General features: G+C 41.0%; 1 long non-coding RNA gene across 1 annotated transcript in view; it reads right to left on the reverse strand.

Annotated features, from left to right (window-relative positions):
• Positions 1-5,045: 5,045 nt before the first annotated feature.
• Positions 5,046-12,614, reverse strand: part of LOC116639739 — a 9,419-nt gene continuing 1,850 nt past the window's right edge. Inside the window, exons 2-3 of the long non-coding RNA XR_004300915.1 lie at positions 6,208-6,382; positions 5,046-5,563 (exon numbers count right to left, since the gene is read on the reverse strand). This is a non-coding gene — a long non-coding RNA (uncharacterized LOC116639739). The remainder of the gene's footprint in view (positions 5,564-6,207; positions 6,383-12,614) is intronic.

The raw sequence follows: 12,614 nt of genomic DNA on the forward strand, positions 1-12,614 counted from the left end.
CCTAGTGCCTCATATTTTGGTGTGTGTTTGTGTGTGTATGGGTCTATAATAAACATTTTAAAATGTTGAATATCCTTCTGTTATTTATGCATTCATTTAACATCTGTCCAGCAAACAATCATTAAACACTTATATGTGCTGACTGCTGTGGTTGAATAAGGAAAGCATTTCTAGGGCACCCGGCTCAGTCAGTAGAGCATGCACCTCTTGATCTCAGGGTTATGAGTTCAAGCCCCACATTGGGTGTAGAGATTACTTTAAAAAAATTAGAAAAAAAAAAGAAGACATTTCCAACAATATAATCTAATGCAAAACACTTGGAAATGTTCACTAAAATATAATAAGCATTCTTTTAAATGTATATGCTGAGCTTGAAAGAAAGCAAGGGATATCCCCAGAGACACTAAATGAAATAGAAACTAAAAGCAAGAGGGTAAGAAAGTATGACATCGGGGACATTCTCAGGACTTTTAAAGACCCATAACTTCAGTGATAGACTAGAAAGACTAGAAAAAAAATTGCTTTTCAAAAAAGAGAAATAAAAGATTTTGTAATGATAATTATAATGCAAATAAAATCTCTCCTCAGAATTCATAAGCATAGACTTACCTTCAAATGGGTGTGGGTTTTAAATATATACTACCTGAGTGGTTTGGAATTGAGTTGAAGTGGTTGTAGGTTGGCAGCATTGGGGCACCTAGCAAGAGCAAATGCAAATCATCTCTGGAGGAGTACAGTCTCAACTCAGTCTCTCCAGGTTCTCACAGATTGGATTACCCAAACATGAGATCACAATCTAAAATCACAAACCATATAAGTATGCTAAAAATGTTCACAGAGGTAAAAGATGCAATTGAAAACCTGAACAAGAGATGAGAAATGGTCAGAAAGGATCAGGAAAAAAAAAGGAAAAAGGAAAGAATCTGATAGGTTTGAAAATGAACAAAGTATAACTTTATTTTTTAAAAGACTTATGTATTTATTTGAGAGAGAGAGAGGGAGAGACAGAGAGGGAGAGAGAGAGAGAGCAAGCAGGGGGAGGAGTAGAGGGAGAGAGAGAATCTCAAGCAGACTCCCCACTAAGTGTGGATCCCTGCACAGGGCTGGATCCCAGGACCCTAAGATCATGACCTGAGCCGAAATCAAGAGTTGGACATTTCACTGATTGAGCCACCCAGGTGCCCCCAAAATATAACTTTAGAAAACAAAAATATAATTGAAATTTCAGTAGGCAGATTAAAAAGCAAACTAGACACAGCTGAGAATTATTGAACTAGAGGATGGGCCTACAGGGGCATCTGGGTGGCTCAGTCAGGTAAGTGTCTGCCTTCTGCTCAAGTCATGATCTCAGGGTCCTGGGATCAAGCCCTGCATTGGGCTCCCTGCTCAGCGGGGAGCCTGCCTCTCCCTCCCCCTCTACCCCTCCCCCTCCTGTTCTCGGGCTCTCTCTCTCTCTCAAAGAAATAAAACCTTAAAAAAAAGAAAAAAAAGATGGGCCTACAGAAATTACCCAGAATACAAAATAGAGTGGGAGATGAGAATATTTTAGAATTAGAGGGTCTAACATATTTAAAAATTTTTAAATCTTTAAAAAGATTTCACATCTTACAATTTCATTAAATATATTCACAATGTTGTGGAACCATTATCATTATCCATTTCCAGAACTTTTTCATCATACAAAACGGATACTCTGTACCCATTAAATAATAGCTACCTATTCTCTCCTCTCCCAGCCCCTCTATTCTGCTTTCTGTTTCTGTGAATTTGCTTATTCGAAATACCTCATACAAGTAGATCTTATGTTTGTCCTTTTGTGAATGGCTTATTTCACTTCACATAATATTTTCAAGGTTCATCCATGAGATCTAACATATTTTTATAGAGGATACTGAGGAGATATAAAATTTAAAAAGATAATAGCAGAGAAGTTCCAGATTTGATGAAAGACATAAGCCCTAAGACTCAGGAATCTTAACAAATCCCAAACAGGACAACTCCCTCTCATGCTCTCTGTCTCCCATTCTCTCTCTCAGATAAATAAATAAATAAAATCTTAAAAAAAAAAAAGGGGGGGGGGCGCCTGGGTGGCTCAGTTAGTTAACCAAACAGGACAACTAAAACTAAAACAACACCTACACATAAATTGAAATTGAATCATATTAAAGACAACAGGCTCTTAAAAGCATCCAGAAAGAACAAATTACCTACAGAAAGAATAACAACTTAAAACAGGATTTATTTCCATGTCAGCAGTAGAACCCAGATGACAATAGAATAGTAAGTTAAAAATGTGGAGTGTAAATAACTTTAATCTAGAGTTGTATACGCAGGGTGACAGATTGCTACCTGCATATTCTAATATCCATCATGCTTTCTTCCTTATTAGAAGAGCCCTGATTTTGATGGGAGGTATTAATATGTTCACCTAAGAAAGAACTTCATTTCCTAAGCTCACTTGCAGCCAGACCCATTCTGGCCAATGAGATAAAGCAGAGTTATTGAGTAAGCTTTCAAAAAAGTTCCTTAAGGAGGTCAGACATCTGTTCATGATGAAAAACTCTCTGAAGATGATAACTAGAAGAGGACCTTCTAAATCTAGTAAAGGCCATCTACAAAAAACCTTCAGATAGTATCATACTTAATGGTGAAATATCAAACATTTTCCTCCCATGACTGAGAGCAAAGCCAGGCTGCTTGCTCTTACCACTTCTATATGACACTGTATTGGTGGTCCTAGCCATTGCAATAAGGCAAGAAAAAGAAATAAAAGGCAGAAAATTCAAAAGGAGAAAGTATTTTGTTATTTGTTGATGACCTGATTATGTAGAAAATCCTAAGGAACCTATAAAAATGCTACTAGAACTAAATGAGTTTAACAAGTTTACAGGCTACCAAGTTTATATACAAAAATCAGTTGTATTTGTATATACTAGCAACAAACAATTATAAAATGAACTTAGAAACAAAACAAATGAACAAAGAAAAAAAGAGACCAACAAAAAAATAGTACTAACTATAGAGAACAAACTGATGGTTACCAGAAGGGAGGGGTGGGTGTAGGGGGATGGGTGAAATAGGTGAAGGGGACTAAGAGTACACTTATCACAATGAGCACTGAGTAATGTATAGAATTGTTGAATCACTATATTGTATACATGAAATTAATGTAACACTATATGTGAAAAATAATTAAAAAACTCTCAAAATAAAAAAATGAAATTAAATTTTCATTTGCAATAATGTGAAATAACAAAATTCTTAGGAATAAATTTAACAAAAATCTGTAAGAATTCTACACTGAAAACTACTAAGCCTTGCTGAGATAAATTAAGGAATACCAAAATAAATGAGGGGATTTACCATGACCACACATTGGATGATCCAATATTAAGAATCCATTCTTTCTAGATATATTAATAGATGTAATTCAATACCAATAAAATTCCCATCAGGTTTAAAAAAAATTTTGTAGAAATTGACAAGCTGATTCTAAAATTTATATGGACATGAAAATGACCTAGAATAGCCCACAAAATTACAAAAGAACAAAGTTGTAGGGCTTATACTACTTGATTTCAAGACTTTATAGAAGTTAAGAAATCTGGTATTAGTGAAAGTATAAATGTAGATTGAAGGAAAAGAATAGAAAATCAGGAATAGACTTGCGTATGTGTGATCAACTGGTTTTCAACAAAGGTGGAAAGGCAATTCAGTGGAAAAGTAAAGTCTTTTAAAAAATGGTGAAAATGGTGTTGGGAGGACTCTAAAGCAGTAAGATCCACAGAGACAGGACGGAATAGTGGGTCCAGGATCTGGGCAGAGAAGGACGGAGAGTTACTGCGTAATGGGCACAGTTTGTGTGTGGGATAATGAAAAAGTTCTGGAGACAGATGGACGGTAGAGATGGTTGCACAATAATGAAAATGTACTTAATGCCATGTAACTATACACTTAAAATGGTATATTTTATGTTATATATATTTTACCACAATAAAAAATATTTTGAAATAATTTGAAAAGTAGCCCCAAACAAATGGACATCCCAAAATGGAAAACACAAATATCAACCTTTTTTGACACCACAAATAAAAACTAACTTGAAATTAATCATAGACCTAAATGTTACAACTAAAACTTCTAGATGAAAACGCAGAGGAAAATTTTTGTGATTTTGTGGTAGACAAAGATTTCTTAGCACATAACGAATATGACAAAAAAAGAAAAAATGTGAATTGATTCTATAATAATTAAAGTCTTTTATTCTTTGAAAGAGAATGCCTTTGAAAAGGCAAGCAACAAAATTAGAGAACTTTAGACAAAAAACTTGTGTCCAGAGTATATAGAGATACTAAATTTCAGTAAGTCAACTACTTAGTTTTTAAAAAATGGGCAATAGACTTCAACAGACATGTCACAAAAGAAGGCATGTGAATGGTCTATAAGCATGCCAAAGGAGGCTCAATATCATCAGGGAAATGCAGATTTAAACAGACAAGAAGATACTGCTACACATCCATTAAAATGGCCAGAATTAAAAAAAAAAAACCAGTCAATGCCAAGTGTTGGCAAGGATGTGGAGGAAATGGAAAAAGTTGGAATTTAAAATGATAGTACCATTTTGTAAAACTCCTTGCTAATTTCTTAAAAAGTTAGCATATATCTACCATAAGACATAGCCATTCTATCTCTAAGTACTTACCCAAGAGAAACAAAAGCAAAAGTCCACACAAAAACTTACATACCAATGTTCGTAGCAGTTTTATTCATAATTGTCCCAAATTGGAAACAACCCAAATATGTATTTTAACAGATGAACTGATAGGCAAAATGTGGTATTTTCTTTTTTCTTTAATAACTTTATTTATTTTGAGAGAGAGATAGAGAGAGCACACATGCGGGAGAGGGGCAGAGGGCGAGGGAGAGAGAGAATCCAAAGCAGGCCCCACCCTCAGCACAGAGCCTGACATGGGGCTCAATCTCATGACCTTGAAATCATGACCTGAGCTGAGATCAAGAGTTGGATGTTCAACCGACTGAGCCACCCAGGTGCCCCCAAATGTGGTATTTTCATAAAACGGAATCTTACACAGAACAAAAAGAATGAAGAGTGAAGTTCATCCCTAGAAGGGCTTCCCTTCAGGATGGAGGGCAGGGATGAGTAGGTGGAAGGGTACTCTGGCAGAAAGTAGGCCAGGGCTGCCCTGTCACTGAGAAAGTTGAGAATGGGGGCGGCTAGGAATCACTGTTTTTTGTTTTTTGTTTTTCTAAAGCTAAGCCCTCTCTGCAGTGACAGTCCACTTCTCTGGCCCAGAGGTCTCTCCTGCCCCCTCCACTATACATAGGGAGCAGTTCAGTGCCCTACCGCTAGACTCAGTGAACCCCCCCCACTCCAGCAGGGTCCCACTGTGCTGAGACCGTTTTCTTCCCCAGCAGCCTTCTTGTCCTTGCGTCTATGTAGTCAATGATTCAGCTTTTGTTGGCTTTTCCATCTTCTGATCCCGTCTGCATTATGTCTTCTAGAGATCCCTGTAAACTGCTATTCCATTCGCAATCTATGTGCCTGTCTTCCAATACAGGGATGGATTTATTATTTAAAAATATACATCATTCTTTTTAACACTACAGTATTGTACACTTAAAAATGGTTAAGATGGTAACTTTGATGTTATGTATTATTTATCATAATAATAAAAAACCCACATAGTCCTTGAATTGTCAGTGACCTTTGCAGGGGAGAGGTAAACATGTGGGTAAAACTCACAGTCTTGAAAGAAAAGGTAATTGGAATCCTAAATGTGAAATTAATTAGGCAGATATTTCTGACTTTTAATTTCATTGTTAAAATAATATTTAAAATCTAATGCTTTTTCTAAGAATATACAACAAAGATCAGTCACCCCTTCACATCACTCCAAGTTTTGCCACTATATATGAAGAATGCTCATCAGAAGGCACTCTTGGGTTCAGATGACAGAAACCAAATCTGAATTAGCTTTATGATGTTAATAAAAATTAGAGTGTTTATTGTGTACCAGGCCTATGGTAAGCATTTCATATCCACTTATCTCATCTAGCCTGCACAATGGCCCAGAAGGCCAGGAGCCAACCTGTGAGCTCTGAAGGCAAGTGCTTGCCTTATGCCCAGTGACTGAAACAGGACCTGGCATGTGGCCAGAATAAATGGGGGAATGATACAATACCTACCATCATCTCCAACTTATCAGAGTGCCGAATGGTGCTCTGGAGACACAGGAAAGACCTAGGGAAGCTAGGTAGATTTTCCAGGCCACGTGGGTATTTGGAGGCTGAGCTGGGATTTTAATCCAGGCACCTGCTCCAAGGACAGCCCTTCAACCTGTCCATTATGTGGACTCTCAACCTAGAAGGGAAATTTATTGGCTCTTGAAACCAAATTCAAGAAAAACTGACGTGCTTTCAGGTTTCAGGGAGTGTTTAGGGACTTACCCCTTCAGAACCTTCCTTGTCCCCCATATCTATACTTACCTCAGTGTTGCTCTCTTCTCAAGGCTGGAATCTTGGTCACCAGTAGCTACTGAGTTCACATCTCTTATGTAACCCAAGAGTGGAGAAACAGTTACAAGAGGTAAAATCCCAGGGTAAGGGGCACCTGGGTGGCTCAGTCAGCGAAGTGTCTGCGTTTGGCTCAGGTCATGGTCCTGGGGTCCTGAGATCAAGCCCCATGTCTGGCTCCCTTCTCCCTCTCCCTGCTTGTGTCCTCTCTCTCAAATAAATAAATAAAATCTTCAACAACAACAACAAAAATCCCGGAGCAGGATTGTCACTTGCCCTGCTTGGGTCACATGCCCACTGCCATGGTTCAAGTCCCGGATTCTCTACTGTCTAGCCATGCATGACTTTGGACACATTAAGTTACTTACTCTTGATGGCTTTTGTTTCCTCATCTGTGTCATGAGAACAGTAACAGTAGCTTGCCCAGTGAACGACATGCAGTGCTCAAACACCTTAGTAAGTAATTTATTTTCATAATTCTTATTGCATATTTCTTTTTTATTTAAGCAATTTTCATAAAGCTTTGTGGTGGTCTCTGTAGAAAAGTCTCCCTGTGAGGTTGTAATCCTTGCCTGCCCCCATCAGTTTTGGAGTTTGAGTTATATTATTCTTTGTAGTTTCCAGGACCACCAAACCAAGAAATTAACATAAAAGTAGTCCTGGGATAGTGGTACTCCTATGAAGGGACACATTTGGCTGCTTAGGACCCCCATATAAATATAGGCCCAACTGAGTTCATAACTTCAAATTACAAAATTCTCACAGAAATAACCTGCCACGAGTGAAAGTTGGTAGGCACCCCAGAGAGCAAGATTAGACCACCAAAAAAGTCATTTAATAGAATTATTGACTAGAAATTTAAAAATAAATATTTTTTAAATGATTAAAGACAAGTTTTAAAATTGCATTAAGTAAAAAAAAGATAAAAGCCAATATAAAGAAAGAGTGAGCAGACTTGATAATGTACCAAATTGAGCTTCTAGAAATAAAATCTATGGTCGTTGAAATTGAAAGCTCCATAAAAAACAATATGGGGAGAATTAACAGCAGATTAAACACAGACAAAGAGAATATTAATGAGGTGGAAGTCAGAATTGGGAAATTACCCAGAATAGAGCACACACAGAGAAAAAAAATACTGGGAGGAAAATAATTGTCAATTTAGAAGTCTACATTGCTAAATTATCACTCAGGAAAGAGAGCAAAATAAGACATTTCAGAGACTGAAAGAATTTTTCACTACCTAACGTTCATTAAAAATATCTCAAGTATGTGCTTTCAGGAAGAAGAGACTTCAACCTCAAAGGAAAAGTGAGTGAAGAAACAGGCTACCATGTGGCCAAATCTAAACCAGCACCCACTGCTCAACAGCGTAACAATGAGAATGATCACCTGGGAGGCAAAATGACAGGGACAAGAGAATGAGAGGAGTGATTACAGTGAAAGTATCTAAGTTCCTATTATTACATAGAAGGGAGGTAGAGATAGTAATTGACTTTAGAATTTGTTAATTATGCAGGTTGAAAATTTAAGTGTATTTATGAAAGTGATAGAGAATGCATAACTTCCAAGCCAGTGGGAGTTGAGGGAAAGGGGAATAAAGAGCACTTGATCCATCCAATGACGACAGGAAGGGAGGAAAAAGAAGCACAGAGAAAAAAGACAGACAACACAAAATAAGATAGTAAAAATCTATCAAAACCTATCATCAATCACAATAAACATATCATTAAAGGCTGAAAACTGTAAGATTGATTTAAAAAAAAAAATCTAGTTACACAGACTATATATCAGAAGCATACCTATCTCAGGAAACAAACTGAGGGTTGCTGGAGTGGGGGGTGGGGGGGGAGGGATGGGGTGACTGGGTGATGGACACTGGGAGGGTATGTGCTCTGGTAAGCGCTGTGAATTGTGCAAGACTGTTGAATCTCAGATCTGTACCTCTGAAACAAATAATGCAATATATGTTAAGAAAGAAAAAAAGAAGAAGAAGAATGTAGCAGGAGGGGAAGAATGAAGGGGGGGAAATCGGAGGGGGAGAAGAACCATGAGAGACGATGGACTCTGAGAAACAAACTGAGGGTTCTAGAGGGGAGGGGGGTGGGAGGATGGGTTAGCCTGGTGATGGGTATTGAGGAGGGCACGTTCTGCATGGAGCACTGGGTGTTATGCACAAACAATGAATCATGGAACACTATATCTAAAACTAATGATGTAATGTATGGGAATTAACATAACAATAAAAAATTAAAAAAAAAAAAGAAGCATACCTAAGATATAAGGAAAAGGATGGAAAAAGATATATGAGGTCAATACTCACAAAAAAGGGCTGTGGTAGATTAATTACTAGAAAAAACAAAATTAAGGCAAAAAGCATTATTAGGGATAAAGAGTGGTACTGTATAATAACAAAAGGAATAATTATCAGGAAGGTATAATAATCCTAAACCTCTTAGCACTTAAAAACCAAGTCTCAAAAATATAAAATCAAATCTGGCAAATTTCATGGAGAGATTGCTAAAACCAATATCATAGTAGTGGGATTTTAACTGATTTCTTTTGGTAATTTATAATCAAGTAGATGCAAAATTAGAAAACGCATGGAATATTTAAATAATACAGTTAACAAGCTTGATATAATGGAGATTATATATCTATATCTACATCTCCTTGCATCCAACAATTCCTATTGAACAGATAGGAAACTTTTATAGAAATAGCCAATACAGCCATGTACATGGCTACAAAGAAAGTCTTCACACAATCCCAAAAGATCAGTACTGTGCAGAGCACCTCCTCTGACCATAATGCAATAAAATAAGAAATCAATAACTAAAGGTTAGTCCTCTCTCTCAAAAAAAAACTTAGTATACATTTGAAAATGTAAATAAGCATACTTTCAGCAATTCCCAAGCCAAAAAAATTGATATTAGAAAATCAGAACAATGTGAAATTAAAAATACTACTTATCAAGACTTAAGGGACATTAAAGTGCCACTTGGAAATGTATAACCTTAAAACCTTACTCTCAGAAAAGAGAAAGACTAAAAATTGAATTAAATATCCAACTCAAGAAATTAGAAAAAGAATTATAACACAATAAAAAAGTAGAGATAAATAGAACAGAATAAAACAAAATAGAAAATACAGATGATTAGCAAAATGAAAAGCTGATTCTTTTTTTTTTTTTAAATACTTTATTTATTTATTTGACACAGAGAGAGAGAGACAGTGAGAGAGGGAACACAAGCAGGGGGAGTGGGAGAGGGAGAAGCAGGCTTCCCGCTGAGCAGGGAGCCCGATGTGGGGCTCGATCCCAGGACCCTGGGATCATGACCTGAGCCGAAGGGCAGACGCTTGACGACTGAGCCACCCAGGTACCCCTAAAAAGCTAATTCTTTAGAAATAATTCGTATTCCCAGAAAAGTAAAACTTAACATACCAGAGTCAGGATGAAATGGAACCTAAATATATTGATAGACATTAAATAAGTAGAGGGAATAAAAAATTTAGCCAAAAAAATACACCAGACTCAGACAGTTATACAGTCAACTCGACATCCAAGGATTCCTGCGTCACACAAACTGCTCTGGAGTTTGGGAGAGGGTCTGATCCGCAGAGAAAGTTGGGTGTGAAGAGCTTGTAGGTTGAAGCTTTGATTTATCGACTTGGCAAAATGCGGAGCATCTACTGGGTACCAGGCACCACTCCTGGGCCGCGGACACATCAGTGAACCACAATAAACAGTAAGGAAGTGAATTAGAGTGTGTTAGAATAGGTGCTGCGGAAGAAAGAGAAATAGATCAGAGTAAGAGGGCTGGAGGAGCATGGCAAGAAAAGTGTAGACAGGAGAGAAGAAGGGCAGTCAGTGGAGGGCTGAGAACAGAATGCCCCACCAAGTTGTCATGGAAACCAAGGGGGAGTGGGGGAGCTGGGAGAAGCTGCTGAGGGAGGGCAGAGTTGGGATTTGGGTGAGGAAGTGCCAGGAGTGTGAAAGGAGGGACGGGCAATAAAAGGAGGTGAAAGGAGGCAAAAAACTTTGCCAGGAGAGGAGCCCACCACAAGGGCCAGGAGGGTGTGGACCACAGATGCTGGAAGGGGCTTAAGAATGTGAAGGTGCAGGGCATTACATCAAGGGCATCAGATGACTGAGGTTTGGGAGGCCAAGGAGGGAGAGGGTACAGGGTGGGGTGGGGCAAGGGCCTTTGTGTGGCCTGTGGGCCTGGGGGCAGCTGCATGGTTGTGGGCAGGGGGCTATCTGGGGATGTGCCAGGCACTGTTCTAGGTGCTTTGCCCACATGAATTCCCCCAAGGCCCTATGAGGCCTGTTTGCATCTGAATATGTGTGGTGGGAGAATGTGGGAAAGAAGCAGGGAGGGTGAGAAACATCTTTCTGGAATCTTGGCCTGGATGGAAGGAGTGGGAAGCAGAGGGCCATGGGTCTGGTGACTGGACAGAGATAGGAGTGCAGAGGGGGCTGGGCTGGGACAGGGAGGTGGGCAGTGGCAGGCAAAGGGAGGCTCTTCCTGAGAGGTGGAGTTTGCTGGGCGAGGGGCTGCTCAGGAGTTATAGAGGACGTGGTGAGGGGCCTGGTTCTTTTATTCTCAACAAAATAAAGGGCAAAGACACCCACTATCCTTTGGCTTCATCCTCTGTAAACCCACCATGCTGCGGGGATGCAAGGACGTAATGTGGGTAAAGTGCTTCTGGGTTCTGTTATTTTTGCTGTTTGCTGGGGTGGTGGTAGAGCTGGGGGAATGTGCAGGCTTGGAATTCATTCATTATGTGCCCATCCTATGTGCCAGGCACTTTGTGGAACCAGTATAGAACTGAGCAAGGGCTCTGGTATCTCCCTGGGCAGTGCTAGGCCCAGCTGAGCCTGGAGACCAAAAATCTGTTGGTTGCCGATCAGCAAAATATGAGATTTTCTCCCAAAAGATTTTATGGCAGCAGTGCAGGACTAGAGTGGGACTCACCCAGGGCAGTAGGTTGGTAGGGGGAGGCCTGGGAGGCTGAAGGGGCTCCCTTGAGGTCCAGGCTGGGTGGGCAGGTTGGCAGGGCTAGTGCAGAGGTCTGGGCTGCTCGGACTGGTGGTGAGGAAAGATGCAGCCTCCTCTTGGCCTCCTTCCTTCATCCACCCGGAACCAAGGACTCTAGCAAGCATGTTCCTGGCCTAGCAGCCAGCCACAGTGGGATGAAAGGCTGGCAGCTGGGAGTAAAGGCAGGTGGGGGTTGTGGTGGGAGGGATGGGGAGGGCAGGGTAGGCAGGAATTGTGGGCCTGGTGACTTGGTGGGGGATGGGGGCAGGAAGATAGTGGAGACAGGAGAGGGGGCTGGGAAGCACTCGTTTCCTCTCTCCAGGGCTGGGCCACAGGAAATCCAACCCTTGTGCTTCCCAAGGTGCTTCCTGCCGATAAAGTGGCCTTCTGACAGGCCCCTTCCTGCTCCCCCCTTTCCCCAGCCCTCCCATCCTGCCCCAGTCCCCAAGGGACCCTCAGCTCCCCCACTCCGGCCAGGCCAGTGGCCTTGGGAAGAGTCTGGACAAGGGGGTGGGAGGTCTGGGCATCCTGGGGCCACACTTCCGGGCAGGGAGGGTCCGCCCAGGCTTGAAGAGAAAGCAGGACCAGACCCACAGACAGCGCTGGAGATTCGGCTCTGTGGGGTCAGTGGAGTCCTGGGAGGCAGAGATTTTTTCCTAAAGGGGTAGTGGATGGAAGAGGAGAGAGCCAGGGCTCCCTCAGGGGTTAGGGCTGGTCCTTGGGAAGAGGGCCTTGCTCTGGGGTGATCAGAGAAGGTTCTGGGGGCAGAGGAGTGGGTATTGGGGGGAGGGGGGCTTTGTGGTGGGCAGGTAGTGGTCAAGGTGGCTCTGTGGGGAGAGATGTGTTCTTGGAGGGGGTGCCAAGTACCCTACCTGTGGGGTTAGGGTGTTTCCAGGTTGTCATGGGGAGGAGTAGGGAGGTTTTCTGTGTGTAGGGGGTTCATTCAAGTTTATTGCTGGGAGCCTCGGGGGATCCAGGGCTGTTCTTGGAGAAGGCTGGGTGAGGCGGGGGGGGGGGGGGGGGGGGGGGGGGGGGGGG

Source organism: Phoca vitulina, unplaced genomic scaffold (genome assembly GCF_004348235.1).
Source record: "Phoca vitulina isolate PV1807 unplaced genomic scaffold, GSC_HSeal_1.0 scaffold19, whole genome shotgun sequence".
Taxonomy (NCBI): domain Eukaryota; kingdom Metazoa; phylum Chordata; class Mammalia; order Carnivora; family Phocidae; genus Phoca; species Phoca vitulina.